Source organism: Muntiacus reevesi, chromosome 22 (assembly GCF_963930625.1).
Source record: "Muntiacus reevesi chromosome 22, mMunRee1.1, whole genome shotgun sequence".
In the NCBI taxonomy this organism is placed as follows: domain Eukaryota; kingdom Metazoa; phylum Chordata; class Mammalia; order Artiodactyla; family Cervidae; genus Muntiacus; species Muntiacus reevesi.
In genome coordinates, this window is record NC_089270.1 from 5,055,690 (window position 1) to 5,070,057 (window position 14,368).

The window sequence follows — 14,368 nt, forward strand, 5'->3', positions numbered from 1 at the left end:
ACCTGTGCTCAGGCTGACTTCAAGGGCTGGCCAGACTGTGGATTCCATGTCTGACTCTAGAACAATATTCCTCTCACTTCCATCCTGTGCCTCCCAACTTTAGGATTTTTGGCTGTATTTTTGTATCATTTTCACAATGCTTTTCTTAGTATTTTTTTTTTTAATTCACTTGCTTTTTAAAATTTAAACTGACCCTTGTCTTAAACAATAATCTTCATTAGATTTCCATTTCTGTGTGCTGGGTTTTTTATTTGTTCTTTTTGTTTTCCTTAAATATGAAGGAAATTTAGAATAAATAAATACTGACTTTTAAAAAGTTTCTAAAATGACCTGGTGTGCCAACAAGGGTACACATGCTCTCCTATGGGAACACTGTCCCTCAGGATTAAATCCAAAAAAGCTGTCTGGAAATAATCCCTGCAATGTCTCACTGACTCTCTAAATTATAATATACCCTGAACTTGAATACCTAAACAAAGCCTTCACTAGCTGAGTTTTTATGAGAATATTATTATTAAGTGGTCAAAAAAATCAGAAGTATACTTGTAAAGAGAAGGTCAAAATTGCAAGGAAATATAAATAAAACAAATTAAAAGATCAAAACTTAATCATAATTATGTCAGGATCATTCCATCCTCATCACTGATTTATGCTTCCTATAAACACAGATTGGTAAGTTGAAAGTTTTTATTTGGCATTTACTGTACATTTTGGAGGATTTGTAAATCTGGCTCTTTCCTGACATTATAGCTGGCTGGTAGGACTTTTAAATCACTTTTCTTTTGGGGTAAATCAATTTTGTTTAAGAGATGAAGCTCGGGGGCTAAATGATGTGGAGAAGTAAAGGGATGCATGTATGTTGAGCTTTGGATGGAAGAATGTTGTGAACAGGCCTAGTGAAAGTGACCTGCGTGGATGGGCGAAGGTTTTTTCAGACTTCTCTTTTGGTGATTACAGAATTTTTTTTTCTTGTGGACCATTTTTAAAGTCTTTATCTAATTTGTTACAATATTGCTTCTGTTTTATGTGTCTTTTTGGCCACGAATCTTGTGGGATCTTACCTCCCCAACCAGGGATCGAACCTGCACCCCCCTACATTGGAAGGCCAAGTCTCAGCCACTGGACGACCAGGGAAGTCCCCAGATCTTAGATTTTGGGTCACAAACTGGCCTCCAGGGGCCAAACTACAGTCCATAAACATGCTTTGCATAGTTTGCGAAATTTGTTTGAAAATTGTGGATTACTGTGATCAGCGGAAGAATTCAAGCAGAAAGGGAAGTAAAAATTCTGTTTCCTAAACAAAGAATCAGAAGTTCCTTCCACTTGGCCTGTGAGTCTTCATGGCCACAGGCAGCTGGTGTGGGGGGCCCTGGCCTCCTTCCCCTGGGCATGGCCACCATTGCTAGCTGTAGTTCCTCCATGGCCTGCTCTACTCAATCACATCACCTGTGCAGGTGAGCCTTTGACCTTGTAAACCCGTTTTAGATATTGTGGAGCATTCCAGAATCAACGGTGTGGGAAAATCATACCAGAAGCTTACTCGCTGCTTATCTGAAACTCGGATTTAACATGGTGTCACTTTGGATCATCGTACTATGGTAGGCAGAATTCTGAGATGGCCCCCAAGTTTTCCAAACCCCTGATGAAGATGCTCTCCACTTGAGTGTGGGCAAGGAAATGGCAACCCACTCCAGCACTCTTGCCTGGAAAATCCCATGGACAGAGGGACCTGGCAGGCTACAGACCACAGGGTTGCAAAGACATTGGACATGACTAAGCAACTGAACAAGACCAGGTATGATGGGTTTCATCCTATGAGCAGTTTATATGACACAAGTGAAGGCATTTTGCAAAAGGATTTAAAATCCCAAATGGGTTGACTTTGAGTTAACCAAAGAAGGAATTTCTGTGGGTGGGTGAGACTCAAGGAAGGAGTTTTTAAAAGACTTCTTAAAAAAAAAAAAAAAAAGAAAAGACTTCTTGAGAAGACAGTTGGGGTATGACCGATTCTTTGGCTGGTCTTGAGGACGTAGGCTGCCATGTTGTAAGTGGGCCCATGGATGGGCCCAGGTGACTGTGGCCTGATAGGAAGCCCCCACTGGGAAGAAACAGGGAGGCATTCATGAAACCTCACGGGAATGAACTCCACCACAACCAGTGAGCAGGGAAGACGGCCTGAGCCTCAGGTAAAATCGAGAGAAAAACAAATGCCATACATTGACGCATACATATGGAATCTAGAAAGATGGTACTGATGAAGCTACGTGCAGGCCAGCGCTGGAGATACAGACATAGAGAACGGATCCTGTGAACGCAGCGGGGAAGGAGAGGGTGGGAAGAATTGAGAGAGTATCATTGAAACAAATACATCACTGTGCGTAAAATAGATAGCCAGTGGGAATTTGCCGTGTGATACAGGAGGCTCAACCCAGTGCTCTGTGACAGCCTAGAGGGGTGGGATGGGATGGGAGGTGGGGGGGAGTTCAAGGGGGAGGCACCTATGGCTGGTTCACGCTGATGTGTAGCGGAAATCAACACAATATTTTAAAGCAATTATCCTCCAATTAAAAATAAATAGTTTTTAAAAAAGGTAAATTTAAAAAAATGCAGCCTTACTAACCCCTTGATTTTAGCCTTCTGAGACCCTATGAAGAGAACCCAATTGACCCCGCCCAGATTGCTGGCCCATTGCAACTGTGAGATAATAGATTTGTGATATTTTAAACCACTGTGTTTTTCATAATGCATTCACCCAGCAATAAAAAACGAATACATGATGTCAAGTGAATAGGAACAAGAGAAAAAAAAATATTTTGACAAAGTAGTAAAATTTAAAACTGAGCTGTTTAAATGTTGCTGTTTTTAATTCTCTGTTCCTGTCCCAAAGTGGGACATCACAGGGGGAAGAGGAAGGTTCCACTTGGTTCCCTTAATTGTCAAAAGCCCAGTCCAGAATCCAGCACCCCCAACCCCCGAATTCTTACAACACTGTTTCCCAGTTGGTTAACGCCAAGACAAGAAGACATACTTCTAATGGTTAGGAGGATCATATGCTTATATGATTTCATGTCTGTGCTGTATTTGTGGTTTTGCAATAAAACGACCTTCAGGAAGAAAAAAAAATGAATGCACAATCTAAGCCTCAATTTCTTTGTCTTTATTTTAAAACATTTCAAACAGCTTTTGTTAATTACAGTGATACTCATAAACCACTAATGAGTGAAATAACAAGTCCTTTTCCTTTTTAACTAAGTGGTGTTCAAGGTTACTTTTATCCTCAGAGTTCTGTTGTGCTGACTGCCAATGAGACCCATGCCTTTGTCTATTTGAAGGAAAATGAACACACACATACATGTGACATGTATGTGCACATGTACACATGCATGCACACAGACATGTGCCCATCATCAGCTCCTACATGACTCCTCTCCCCTCCTCTCCCCCTCATGGACTCTTCCTAATCTCTTGGACTTTCAACTTCTTATGTCACTGCCAAAACTTATTTCTCCATCTTTTCAAATTTTAGTTTCTAGTAGAAAAAATCTAATGGTACTAACAGGGCTTCCCTGATGGCTCAGTGGTAAAGAACGCACCTGCCAATGCAGGAGATTCAGGTTTGATCCCTGGGCTGGGAAGATCCCCTGGAGAAGGAAATGGCACCCCACTCCAGTACTCTTGCCTGGAGAATCCCACGCACAGAGAGTCTGGCGGGCTACCATCCATGGGGTCACAAAGAGTCAGACATGAGTGAGTGCCTGAACCACTGCTATCACAAACAGCAATGGGACCAGCCCAAGTTTGCCTGCTGCCTGGATGACTCGGCCATGGTAATTCATTTGGAGATGGGCGTTTGGTCAGATAGTATTTGGGGGGATTTTATATATGGCTCCTCAAAGAAAGAGAAGCTTTGTTCCTTCTGGGCTCATAAGGAGTGAGGATGCAGTGAGTTGAAGCTGTGTACAGCCACCTTTCTGGGCCAGATGAAGGAAACCACGTATAGTGGAGGATAACAAGACAAAGAACAAAAACACGGAGGCCAGCAGGAAAGGGGGATAAATGAAAGATGCCACCATCCAAGCCCCTGGCTTCAGCTGTGCCTAGAAGTCTCATTAACCCACGGTGACTTGGGCTGCTTTTGGACTTTGCAGTTATGGGCACCAATACATAATCTTTTGTGCTTAAATTATTCTGAAATAAGTCCTGTTTTTCACAATCAAGAGTCCTTGGATACATTTACCTATAAAAGGAAGAAAAAAAGAGAGAGAGAGAATTATTTCTTACACACACACTAACATCCTTCCAGCAAACTTTAATACAAAATCACTAATAAATTCAACAAACTGGTACTTAGTTCTATTTTGTTCCAATCATTGTGATCAGCATTCTAGATGATACAAGTTTTAGTAAATAACTGTGTTAGGTCAGGTTTCCTGGAGCTTGAGAGGAGAATTTCTCTGTAAGTGATTTTGCTAATGGGGTGCTCTCTGGAGACCCCGTCAGGTAGCAAGGAAAGCAGGAGAGGGAGGAAGAAGTCAAGCAAGGTCAAGTCTAGCCTCAATCTTATCCTGGGGGAATGTTTGGGAGGGTAATTTGCACCACAGAATTTGTCCTTCTCTAAGGCGATGGACTCTTGCAGCTCCTGCATCAAAAGTCATTGGCTACTGGCTGCTGTGAGGAAGATCTAACTCCAAAGCAGTTAAAGTTGCTCAAAGGCAACCCTTTAGAGAAGACAGCAGCGGGAGCTGCAGTGTTATCAGCAGCTGGGGCTTGGGCACGACCACCCACAGGGCATCCCGCCAGATCTCATGAGGCACCAACAGCATCTGCTCCAAGGATGGTCCTGGCCTCCTAAACTACTTACAATTTGGAAAATACTAGTAACTTTCATATAAATAATGCAAACAGATTTTTTTTTTTTTTTTTTTTTACAAAAAGAGGGCTTCATAGCAACAATTTGTACGAATGCAGAAGAGATGAAATGGGAAAGGAGGGACTAAAATTTCGAGTAGAACTGTGGACATGTGTATCAATCAAATGTCATGTTTATTTCATTCCTGTGTTTTCCTAAGATATCCCTGTGTCTTTTATTTCTATTACACTTACGTGTCTGCTCTTAGAAAGACTTTTTTTTTTTGGCTGTGCCAGCTCTTAGTTGTGACACTTGGGATCTTTGATCTTCCTTGCAGCATGCGTGATCTTTAATTGTGGCATGTGAGCTCAAGTCCCCTGACCAGGGATCAAACCTGTACTCTCTGCACTGGGAATGCGGAGTCTTAGGCACTGGACCACTAAGGAAGTGCTGAAAGATAGACTTTGATCAGAAAAGTTTTAGTGAACATGTTGAACTGGGCTTTTAAGAAGAGGAAAGACTTGATAGAGAAAGGGAATCGAAAGAAGTTTATCAGTTGCTTTGTGTCTTTTTTTTTTTTTTGCTATACACCTGAAACTATTAATAACACACCAATGTAAATCAACTATACTTCAACTAAAAAATAAATAAGAAGAAAGAAGTTGAGAGTTAATGAAAGGAACTACTTAAGAGAAATTACTGACAAGCAGGATTGAAACCAGTCCAAGAAGCATGGAGTATTTGGGTCATATATTTAGTAAGCGATCTTGAAATACCAAGGTATACCAGGCAGTGCTAGTGTTAAAGAACCCTCCTGCCAATGCAGGAGATGCAAGAGATGCGTGTTCAACCCCTGGGTTGGGAAGATCCCCTGGAGAAGGTCATGGCAACCCACTCCAGTATTCTTGCACGGAGAAGCCCATGGAGAGAGCAGCCTGGAGGGTTACAGTCCATAGGGTCACAAAGAGTCAGACACAACTAAAGCAATTTAGCATGCACACACTTGAAATGCCACCTGGGAAGCAGTTAAATTTTCTTTCTTTATTCAAAAATAGAATAATTTATCTTCTGACATGTGTTACCAGTATGCACGAAATTGGATTGATTATAATCCTCAGTTCTGCCGCACTATCATACTTGGTCCATGCATGGATCAGGGTTGTTAATTTATTTTCTCTCTCATATATTGTTGCTGTAGCTCCCTTTTCCTCACCATGGTTTGCACCTCCCAAGTACAGTATGATATTAAAGTAATATATAGATATAATTCACTAATTTTTCCTGCTGGATAAAAGTGTATTTTGTGACTATACTACAGTTTATCTATTTTCTTGGCAATAAAGTGTGGAACATTTTCAGTTTTTTTTTTTTTTTTTTTTTTTTTTGCTATTTTGAATAGTATTACTAAAAACATTCATGCATACATCTCCTGGTATACATGTAAAAGAGTTTCTCTTGGGTATATGCCAAGAAGGGGAATTGCTGATTGGTGGGGTAAGCAAATGTTTATCTTTAAAAGAAAATGCCACATTACTTTCTAAAATTGCTATACCAATTTTTATTCTTAACAGCTATATACAAGAATTCCCTGTGATCCACATCTCCAAAACATGGCATTGTTCAAATTTTTAAAATTTTTTTACTGCAAATTTTTCAAAAAAATAGACTGTCAATTAATTTGGTATAAAATGGTATTTTTATCTTGGTTTGCATTTTCTAGTTACTATGAAGATTGACCATCTCTTTGTATTATTTTTAGCCACTTATATTTCTGCTCCTGCCTTATCCCTATTCACACTCTTTAAATCTATTTTTCATTTAGCCTTTCTGTCTTTTTTATTATAAATTTATGATCCCTTCAAATATTCTTTATTCTAGTCATTTGTCAATTAATCCTCTTGCAAATATATTCTTCAGTTGATAATCTGTCATTTTCAATTCTTGAAGGTGATTTAAAACATCTTAAATTTCTTCCCAAATTTTCTATAATAAATATTCTTTTGTTTTAAAATTTAAAAAAATATTAAAAGTCTTGGATGAAGGATTTAGTAAAGACTTCATTAAAAAAAATCCAAGTGCATATATATATGCTTATTTGGAGAAACATGTGCAAAAAATTTAATATCTATTTTATAAACTAAGATTATAGGTATTAAATATCTTCATGTTTTTGTATTGTTAATACCATGCAATAGAAGTTACTTTTTGAAATCATTTAAGAGATCACTGACTTTCAGAAAAGTTTAAAAATCTAACACAGAAGCAAAAATGTGCTTTTTAAAAATAAAACTTTTTTTTTTAAATAGGCTGACACCTATGGGTTTACAAAGAGAAATAAACCTCATCTAAAGTTTTATGTAGAGGGGCCATGGGCCATGCATTTCAAGCATGTAAATTCCCTTAATTTCTTAAAATATATAGCTTTAGGGACCTCCCTGCTGTCTTAGTGGTAAAGAATCTACCTGCCAGTGCGATAGAAACAGGTTCGATTCCTGGGCCAGGAAGATTCCACCTGCCACGGGCCAAATAAGCCTGTACGCCACAACTATTGAGCTCCAGAGCCTGGAAGTTTCCACTACTGAAGCCCATGCACCCTAGAGCCCGTGCTCTGCAACGAGAGAAGCCACTGCAGTGAGAAGCCCAGCACCCGCAGCTAGAGAGTAGCCCCAGCTAGTCACAACTAGAGAAAAGCCACACAGCAACAAGGCAAAGGCTAGCCAATAAATCAACGTTTTAAAATATATAGCTCCAGGCCCGGAGCCGGTGCAGGCTGTGAGGGGCCGCGTCTCGGGGCCGCCGGCCGGCTGGGGCATGGTGTTGGGCGCCGGGCCCGCCTCGCCTGTCTCGGGGTGCCCAGGAGAAAGGCAGCAGTGATGCTGAGAAGCAAGCTGAAGCGGGATGACGGTCTCAAAGGATCCCGGGCGTCAGCCACAGCCTCTGACTCCAGTCGGCGGGTGTCTGTGAGGGACAGGCTGCTTGTTAAAGAGGTTGCAGAACTTGAAGCTAATTTACCTTGTACGTGTAAAGTGCATTTTCCTGATCCAAACAAGCTTCATTACTTTCAGCTAACTGTCACCCCAGATGAGGGTTACTACCAGGGTGGAAAATTTCAGTTTGAAACTGAAGTTCCTGACGCATACAACATGGTGCCTCCCAAAGTGAAATGCTTGACCAGGATCTGGCACCCCAACATCACCGAGACTGGTGAGATATGTCTCAGCTTACTGAGAGAACATTCGATCGACGGCACCGGCTGGGCCCCCACAAGGACGCTGAAGGATGTTGTTTGGGGATTAAACTCTTTGTTTACTGATCTGTTGAATTTTGATGATCCACTGAATATTGAAGCTGCGGAACATCATTTGCGAGACAAGGAGGACTTCCGGAATAAAGTGGAGGACTACATTAAGCGCTACGCCAGATGATACGGGGAGAGGACTGCAGGGCCGCGGACTGTGCGTGAGAAGATGGGCTCCACCCGCAACCAGAGGGAGCCTCTCCCCGGTCCTCAGCTCCCCTCAGTCCCGCCGGCTCATCCGAGTCCTGTGACCATGTTGTCCTGAGGAAGAACCTCTTCACGACCGCCCATTGTAGCCGGAGAGTTCCACATAAATACAGCCAGAAAATGTGTCTGGGGTCCTAAAGAGTTGTCTGCTTACCTTAACATGTTTACTTTTTTGAAACTGCACTGTATAGGCTGTTGATGAGAATGAACTCAGCGTCGAGGCTAGAGCTGCTTCCCCCCTCCCCCGTCAGTCCCGCGCAGGTGATGCTCATGACGTGCTCAGTGTAGCCCGCAGATCGGCCGTCAGAAACCCGCTGCAAACTGTGATTGGTGCGAAGTCTCCTAGCTCCTCCCACGAATGTCGGCCCTGCCTAGGTGTCTTGAAGCTTCCCAGAATGCAGAGTCATTCACTGTAGATCTCTTACTGAAATGCGTATTTTATTTAATGTAAGTATATTTTGGAACAGATTTGTAATTTGTACAATTTAATGCTTTAATTATTTTTTTCTATTCTCAAAAAAATAAAATAAAATAAAATAAAATAAAATAAAATATATAGCTCCAGAAAAATATAACATAACCATTATCATTAACTAGAGTTGCCATCACTGTATCAAAGAAGCCGACGTTCAATACCCCGGCTTTGTGATAGAACAAACTCCCCCTTCCTGAGCCCCAGTGCAACGAGGCTGAGTTGAACTTTATCCAGGGCCAGACACACAGCTTATCATAAACCACAGCTAGCAAGTTCGTTACTAAATTTATATTAAAGAAGCAAGCGGACAGCAGAAAGCTTAGAATGTCTGCCTCACCATTTAGAAGGATGAGAGCTGATTAAAATTCTTAAATCACATTCTATGGTATTGGGAGAGGGTGTGTCAAACACAAATTCAGCCAAAGTTGGAATATGTTGAGTTTATTTATGGAACTTTAAATAGTAGCTTTCATTGATTTTGTTGGTAGAAGAATAGTGTGCTGTGCGCTCAGCCACTCAGTCATGTCCGACTCTTTGCAACCCCATGGACTGTAGCCCACCAGACTCCTCTGTAGGGTTGCCATTTCCTACTCCAGGGGACCTTCTCGACCTAGGGATTGAACCCATGTCTGATGCATCTCCAGCGTTGACAGGTGGATCCTTTAGCACCGTGCTAGCTTATATTGTACATTAAAAAAACAAACAAAAATTGATGAAAGGAAAAGGCTAGATAGATAGGAGTTACAAATTTGATTTGAACTATCCTCTATGACAAGAGCTTTTGTTTATACAATCCACCAAAATTTCAAAATGGTTCCCACCTTTGCTCATTCGCCTGATCCCCGTGATAACCTTGCATGCCACACAAGACACGAATCATTAGCTCCAACAAGGCAATCAAGTCTCTGAACATGCACGCTCCCAAAGAAACATCATGGGCAAGCGATGATGCCGGGATCAAAGCCAGATTGCTTTTTTGCCAAATTCAGTATTTTTTTTTTCTCTATCACAGAATAGGACCAAGGAAATATGGCCATTCGGTAATCAATGCCAGAGAGATCTGTTTTTTCCATTTCCTAGATGCAGTTGAGAAACGAATCAGTTTTACAAGAGAAAATGCATTCCATTATGAAGTAATTAAATCAGTTCTCCTCTTCCAGGGAAAAAAAAGAAAGTGGCAGTTCGGTTGCTCAAAAAAGCCACAAGAGATGTGGAGGGAAATGAAAGCCAAAGAGCCAGTTGGAGAAGCCTTGAACAGTAACACAGGTGTCAAAATAGAGACACATCAGGGGGAAAGAATGCAAGACTCCTGCCAGCTCTGCTTCAGAAAACCATGCCAGTCTTTTGCTTGCAGGATAAGTGGAGTCTGGGGGGAAAGGTGATGCCACCAGAATAAATGTGGGGCGTCTGGTTTCCCAGAGCAGATTTGGGATGGGGTGAAGGAGGAGGGACTGCAAATGGTATGAGCAAAGACCTATGGTTGGATGGACCACAGGGGCTATGTAGGGGAGTGATGAATTGCAAGCTTTAATACAGAAAGTAACAGCCTCAAAAGATAGGAGGACTGGCCTCATTGAAACTGATTTGTGTTAGATGCTTTTATTAGGGAATTTGAGTTGGAAAATGAGCAATTAAAAACACTGCAGAACCTTCCTGGTGGTCCAGAGGTTAAGAATCCACCTGCCAATTCAGGGCACACAAATTTGATCCCTGACCCGAGAAGATCCCACAGGCTGCAGAGCAGCTAAACCCATGCACCACAAGTCCTGAGCCCACAGACTCTAGAGCCTGTGCGCCTCAGTAAGAGAAGCGGCTGCAATGAGGCGCCCGTGCACCACGAGAGAGTAGCTCCTGCTCGCCACAACTAGAGAAGCCCATAGGCAGCAATGAGACTCAGCCCAGCCAAAAATAAATACACAAATTTTATTTAAAAATTTATTTTTAAAAACCTGTTACTGAATATGTCACTTTGCTAACTCAAGTCAGCTGGTATTTTTGGAAAGGGGCACTTTGAGTTTGGGTCCAGATTACAGAATATCAGTGGGAAAGAAACCAAACTGCATCAGGTTTCAATCTATCAAGAGATGGGTGGCCAATTTATTGACTTGAATTTCTGAGACTCTGGGAATCCCATTTCCCTCAGTGCATTTCTTTTGTGTCAGAAAAAATATATATAATTCAATATTAAACCATGAGGACAATGACACCTTCAAGGAAATAAAATAACACCCATTAGCTTCATACCTAGCTCAGATGCAAAAAGCATCAGGAAAGCATTTTTGAACATGTAGTTGCTATGACCCCTTCTCGAAGAAGCTCCTGGAATATGATTTTTAGCCAAGTAAGAGATGTTAATCCATAGCAAAGAAATCCATAAAAAGAAACTGATAGGAGTATGCTCAGAAGTAAAATAAAGACTAAATAAAAATCAGTAGAGGGTATAAATGTTATTAATATTAGCAGGGTCAAAGCTATGCAAATTACATGAGATGGGAGAGAAGGGTGAGAAAAACAATGATGAAACTGCATCTTCACGTCCTTGTTCTTTATAACCAAGAATGAAAATATGCCATTTAAAGATATCTTCTAATCAACTAAAATTGGAGGATGGGGCAAGGGAAGATGTGGTCATGTATCAGTTTTGCCACTGCTAGAATAGATGTCCAATTCATGCTGTTACGGTGTCTCAGGGAAGTCAAACAGGGGCTCCTTATCAACCTAGACCTGGGGGGCGGGGAAGGGAGGGAGATGGGAGGGAGGGGACATGCGTACACCTCCGGCTGATTCATGCTGATGCCTGACAGAAAACGACAAAATTCTGTAAAGCAATTATCTTTCAATTAAAAAATACAAAAACTAGAAGGCTTAAATACATCACATTGTTATAGTTATACAGAAATTGTACTTGTACTAGCGGAATATACAAACCTTCTAAATGATCAAAAGAATGTAACACACGCAATACAGTAAGATATTTTTTAAAAATTAAAGAAAATCTATGAAAATTGAAAATGTGCCATAAAGCCAAGATTAAAACTAAACAAATCTGACATATTAGTAACTACATATGGGTCACATGTCATAGTTTTTTTAAAAATTTATACACTTTTTAACGTTATTTTCAATTTACGGTTATTGCAAAATATTGGTTACAGTACATCTTCACACCTATTTCCCACTTTAGTAGTGCCAAATACTATAGTTTTAAAAGTAAAATTGAATTACAAAGCAAAACCCAATCATATCTTGATAAAACAAACACATTTAAAACAAACAATGGTTGAAAACAAGAGAATTAGAAAAGTCATGCCAGACAAAAAATGTGGATAGAAGTAAGAGCAGAAAGTAATTCTTTAACTATATTGGTGAACTAAGACAGAAGAGCTGAGTTTTTAAGGAAAGGGCACCATAAGGAGGTCAATTTATTGGATAACTTAGGAAAGCCAGAAAGTACATTCCAATTAAATCCTAAGAGGTAAATCACTACAGATAGGAAAGTCATAAAGCACACTGCTCAACACTGTGCAGATAAGTTGGAAAGGTGAATAAAGTAACTGTACTAAATGATTATCTAGAAAAACATAGATCACTAAAACTGACCCCAGAAGAAATAGAAAATCTAAAAAGACCAAATCCCATTAGGTTCAAACATATGTGTTTTTACACACACAAACACACACCCACAAGATCAGAAGTGGATTCTGGTTTTTGGGGTCACAATAATTAATCATTTTCATCACTCTCTTTATAAAAATATACAAGTTTCTGAAGCAAACAAAAATAGCAAAGCAAATATTTATTTGAAATGAAAAAAGGAAAAGTTATAAACACCAAATCCAAATATTACAAGGCTTGGGTAAATGACATAATATTTATTTATGTATAATAGATTTCATTCTATAATTCTTGTCTGCAGACTGTGATCTCTTCATATAACAATGAATTTTGAGCACCTTTCTCTACAGAAAGGCGAGAAACCAATTTGTTGTTTTCTCTAGCAATATTTACCTAAATTTGTTTTCTGTTATTGTCTCTTTCAATTTCACAGCTCATTACTGATAATATTAAAACATTTTAGAACTGTTGGCAAATTTGGGAAAACAGCTATTAAATTTCTTTAATATACAAGACATATGTTTTCAGGTATTTTAAGATTTCCTTTGCAGTGTTTAATCTTAAACACTATTTGAATTGATGTTAGTCATTACCTGAAAAGTGAAAGTTGTTCAGTCAGGTCCAACTCTTTGCCACTCCATGGACTATACAGTCCATGGAATTCTCCAGGCCAGAATACTGGAGTGGGTAGCCTTTCCCTTCTCCAGGGGATCTTCCCAACCCAGGGATGAACCCAGGTCTCCCGCATTAAAGGCGAGTTCTTTACCAGCTGTGTCACCAGGGAAGCCCCAGAACAATTCAAATGCATTTTCAAATTACTGTTATATTCCACTGAGCTGCGTAACTGAGTAACCAAATTACTCATAAGCTACATGCATTGACACATTGATCAGTAAGTGTGGTCTTGTCAGTAGAAGGCTTTTGTGTTCAATTTCTGTCCGTTTTTGGTGGTAATTTGGAGTGGCATTTGTCTGCAACCTCCCAGCTTTGCTAAGGTATCTTCTTACAGAAGACAAAACCAAAGCGCAGACACTTTCTGTTTTCAGTACTGCCTCTGATGTGTGTCCTACACATGAGAATCCTGGTGCCTTCTATTTCTTAAAATTATTCATTTACTTGACTGCATGGACTTTTAGTTGCTACACAAAGGATCTTCTCTGTGGCATGCGCTCGGGACCTGCAGTCCTCTGGGCTTAGATGCTCCATGGCAAGTGGGATCTTAGTTCCCCGACCAGGGATCAAACCTGCATTGGAAGGTGGACCTTAACTACTGGACCACCAGGGAAGTCCTTGGTATGTTCTATTTTGCACACTTTGATTTTTTTTTAAAGTGCAGTACTCTTATAAATGTATATGTTGCATTACTGAGTATTTTCCTCCCAGGAGAAATATTTCCTTTTGACTAGGTGCTGACTGAAAACAAATTCTTTGCTTACAGAGGTAAATGTTTGACAGTTAGAAAACTTTCCCACAGATGAACTTCTGGCTTCATACAGTGCAAACTATTTCTTCTCCATACCAGATACTTCCAGAACAGGGTGCCATAGGGCAAGTTCATATCTCAGGGTAATCTCTGCTGTTTTTTCATGTCTGATGCAAGATAAGTAAGTATACCTAGTGGGAAGCAGAAGGGCACTGTAAGCTGTTTCTATACACCATATCAGCTTGTTCAATCGCTCAGTCATGGTGACTTACAATGTCCTTCCGCTGCCCACTAGATATCCTTACCTGGCATCCGATGTGAAAAAACAGCAGAGATTACAGTGAGATGTGAACTTGTCCCATGGATTGCAACACATCATGCTTCCCTGTCCTTCACCAACTCCCGGAGCTTGCTCAAACTCATGTCCATTGAGACAGTGACGCCATCCAACCATTGCACCCTCTGTCGTCCCCTTCTCCTCTTGCCTTCAATCTTTCCCAG

At 40.5% G+C, this 14,368-nt stretch overlaps 1 pseudogene; it reads left to right on the forward strand.

The window, feature by feature from the left end:
* The first annotated feature begins 3,743 nt into the window (after positions 1 to 3,743).
* On the forward strand, positions 3,744 to 8,808 carry LOC136152719 (NEDD8-conjugating enzyme UBE2F pseudogene; annotated as a pseudogene).
* The last annotated feature ends 5,560 nt before the right edge of the window (positions 8,809 to 14,368 follow it).